The 4,222-nt window shown below is 38.4% G+C and overlaps 1 non-coding gene across 1 annotated transcript; it reads left to right on the top strand.

Annotated features, from left to right (window-relative positions):
* Window positions 1-3,764: 3,764 nt before the first annotated feature.
* TRNAF-GAA (transfer RNA phenylalanine (anticodon GAA)) lies at window positions 3,765-3,837 on the top strand. The gene has a single exon. It is a non-coding gene; the product is annotated as a tRNA-Phe (tRNA).
* Window positions 3,838-4,222: the final 385 nt, after the last annotated feature.

Genomic DNA, 4,222 nt, shown 5'->3' with positions numbered 1-4,222 from the left:
AAATAGATACAATAGGAAGAGAAATATGATAAAGATACCAATTTTTCCCAAATTAATCTTTAAGTTTAATACCTTTCCAGTAAACTGCAAACAGGTTTGTGTGCATGTAAAGAAACCTTTAAACCAATATTAAAATTATGTGACTGGGATTAGTGGTGGCTCAGTCAGTAAAGAATCCGCCTGCAATGCAGGAGACCTGGGTTCAATCCCTGGGTTGGGAAGATCCCCTGGAGGAGGGCATGGCAACCCACTCCAGTATTCTTGCCTGGAGAATCCCCATGAACCGAGGAGCCCGGTGGGTTATAGTCCATGAGTGTTGCAAATAATCGGACATAACTGAGAGACTAGGCACAGCATAGCACCAAATTACATGACTGGGATTAGTTAACTTCATTCAATAATTTTGCATATCTAAAATATAACAGCTTATTCTTTTTAAAAAATGTAACTAGCCACCACTACACCATTTTACCTATCTTAATATTGTCAAATACCCACTTAATGTCCAAATTTCCAATTATTTCATAAATGTAATAATTATTTTACAGTTCCTTTTATTGACTCAGGATTAAAATAAGGCCCATGCATTGCAATTGGTGTAAAGTCTATATATTTCCTCCCACCCCTCAGTCTACTGTTTTTCTTTTTTGCAATTTAATTGTAGGAGAAGTCAGGATGTTTGTCTTGTAAACTTCTTACAGTGTGCACTGTATCTCATAGTTTACATCTTCTTCTGCCTTCTATTTTTCCTAAAAATTGCTAGTTATATATAGAGACTTGATAAAACTCAAGGACCATTTTATTATTTTGCTTTCTGACCAGACACTTACATGGCATTCTTCTACATAATGCCTCTCTCTTTGAAATATTAGCAGTCATTGTTCATCAATGACTAGATCATTAATAAAGATGAGATTAAAAAATGGTGATACTCTAATGTTGTGATAATAATTCTTCTACATTATTAGTTAGAATCTTTCTATAAAAAGAAACATTTCTTCACTTACTATTTAATTATCCAGAGTACAGTTTGAAAAGGCAGGAAAAATGCTGATTATTTTAGCTAATATACATTTGATAAATAGTAACAAAGTGAAAAACTCATTCTCTTGGGTGTGAAGATTTAAGTATAATAATAAATACAGTCTGGTATTGGCACAGACATACAGGGGCAAAGCAACAGAATGACAGGTCCGCAATAAATATTAACCAAACTTTTGAAATTTTTTATTGAATTAACTGGCAACCAGATGAAGAGTCAGAGCATTATCAGCAACCCAGAAACCTCTCTCTTGATTCCCTTTGATTATTACCCTTTCTGAAAGGCAAGCACTATTCTGATGTCTAAGAGCTGCCTCTATTATACTTTTAATAAATGGAATCATATATATGCTGTTTAGTCGATTCAGTTGTGTCTGACTCTGTGCAACCCTATAGACTGCAGCATGCCAGACCCCTCTGTCTGCGGGATTATTTAGGCAAGAGTACTAGAGTGGGTTGCCATGCCCTGCTCCAGGGGATCTTCCCGACCCAGGGAACAAACCTGGGTCTCCTGCTTTGCAGGCATATTCGTTACCACTGAGCCACCAGGGAAGCCTATAATATATGTATATATAAATGGTTGGGATATTGAATTCATGGGGCTGAGATCATTTGTTTCCATTTGGAAAACAAGAATAGAACTCTGTTTTATGTCATACACACAAAAGTAATTCAAAGATATTTAAAGCCAAATCTTTTATAAGAATAAATATTAATTTATTAATTATGAATATTTATTAAACATTTACTTATACCAAGCACTTTTCTCGGTATTAGGGATACATTAGTAAAAATAACATACAAAAATTCCTGCTCTTACGAAGCATGCATTTAATGTGGTGAGACAGACAATAAAAACATAAACAAATAAATTATATATTAGAAAGTTATAAGTGCTCTGGAGAAAAGCAAAGCCAGTGGGAGTAGGGGGTGGGTAAAGAGTGCCTGCAAAAATGGGAGTAGGATTGTAATTCTCGATAGGATAGCAGGGAATATAGCCGAAAATTCTTTGTAAGCTTAGAGTAGGATGGATTTATGAAATAAGACTTAAAAAACCCTAAATCAGAAAAGAAATGTTTGATTAATCTGACTACAGTAGAGGAGAAATGTTTATGCATTAAAAGCACAATCAAATTAAAAAGAAAATGAGAAGATATTTACAATCCATATAATCACTCCAAGGACTAATATCCAGAATAGAATCAAAAGAAATTCTACAAATTAATAAGAGAAATCTGACCAACTACCAGGAAAAATATTGACAAAGGATATAAATATGCAATTCACAGGAGGAGAAACCCAAATTATGACTAAACCTTTGGGGGGAAAAGTGCTGAATATCAAGGAAAATGTGAATTCAATTTAGAATGATTTTTAATTTAGTACAGTAAGTCCAAACATGTTCCATTCCTAAAGCATGTTTGTAAGTTCAATTTGCTTTTAAGCCTGACAAAGTTAGCCTAAGTACCAACTAACACAGTCAGATGCATTGTTCTATACTGCAATAGGTTTATAATACTTTTCACACAAATAAAACATAAAAAACAAACACAAAAATAAAGAGAACATTCTTGATCTTACAGTATAGCACCTGGAAAAGCACAGTAATACAGTAGTAAACCTGGCACACAGGGGCTGGTATCAAACGAACAGCCAAGAAGATCTACTGACTGGAGGAGGGAGTGGAGGTGGGAGACGGTAGAACTGAAGGGTCGTCAGCAATGGGAGACGGAGGGCAAGCTGCTATTTCACTCATGCCTCACGTTAATGGCACAGGTTCTGGTTCCTTGCTGGATTCAATTCTATCTTCAGTTCAGTTCAGTTCAGTCGCTCAGTTGTGTCCAACTCTTTGCGACCCCATGGACTGTAGCACGCCAGGCCTCCCTGTCCATCACCAGCTCCCGGAACTTGCTCAAACTCATGTCCATCGAGTCAGTGATGCCATCCAACCATCTCATCCTCTGTCGTTCCCTTCTCCTCTTGTCTTCAATCTTTCCCAGCATCAGGGTCATTTCAAATGAGTCAGCTCTTCGAATCAGGTTGAAAACACGATCCAGTGATGTTTGGGTAGTAGCTCTTTTTTTTCTTTTTATAGATGACACAGTAGCACTGGATTGCATTCTGAATGGCTGCTGCAACCTTCATGTACCAGATCCTGTACCTCAAAACCTCACCGTGCCTTCTCAAATAAAGAACATTCCCTTGCCATTTCCTGCATCGTGAACCTCTTTGGTTCTTCAGCTTTATCTTCTTCCTCTTGTCTCCCTTCATCCTTTCTCTGGACTTTCAGTTCCATCGGGTCTTTGTAAGGAAGCTCCTGGGTTTCACGGCAAGGAGTTAACGAAATCGCCCTCTTGCAGACCTAGCTCCAGCTTCTCACTGAGGGTCACTAAGTTGCTGAAGACCTCTTTGGACTCCTCAGTAAATATAAGCCTTTGCCTCCAAGTTTTGAGATCTTTGAAGATAAAAAAAGAAAAAAAATAAAGTGGGAGAATGTGAACTGTGGAAACTTGAAATGCCACCCAGCCAAGTTGTTGTCTACTTAAGAAAAAGAAATCCAATTTTTGGATGACCCAGGACCCTCGTTTCCTATTTTCCATTTCAACTCAATGCTTACTGATATCCCATCAGAAGTGATGTAATTCAAATTTGTAAAAAACAGTTGCTCGTTAAAACTGATGTAAAAATGAATCATCCTGTATGTGACAGGTATGTGATGGGTGGCTGAAATAGCTCAGGTGGGAGAGTGTTAGACTGAAGATCTAAAGGTCCCTGGTTCAATCCCAGATTTCGGCAACTGTTTCTGACTCTTTGGCTTCCCTGATAGCTCAATTGATAAAGAATCCACCTGCAATATAGGAGACCCCCTGACCCAGATTCCTGGGTCAGGAAGATCCATTGAGAAGGGATAGGCCACCCACTCCAGTATTCTTGGGCTTCCTTTGTGGCTAAGCAGGTAAAGAATCCGCTCGCAGTGCAGGAGACCTGGGTTCAATCCCTGGGTTGGGAAAATCCCCTGGAGAAGGGAAAGGCTACCCACTCCAGTATTCTGGCCTGGAGAATTCCCTGGATTGTACAGTCCATGGGGTTGCAAAGAGTCGGACACCACTGAGCAACTTTCACTTTCACTTTCTGTATGTGATGTCAGAACTTTCAAAAATGCAGATCAGCTCACTACACC

The sequence above is a fragment of the Giraffa tippelskirchi genome, chromosome 6 (assembly GCF_054371585.1).
Source record: "Giraffa tippelskirchi isolate mGirTip1 chromosome 6, T2T-mGirTip1v1.2.pri, whole genome shotgun sequence".
Classification (NCBI taxonomy): Eukaryota; Metazoa; Chordata; class Mammalia; order Artiodactyla; family Giraffidae; genus Giraffa; species Giraffa tippelskirchi.
This window is presented reverse-complemented; position numbering and strand designations above follow the sequence as displayed.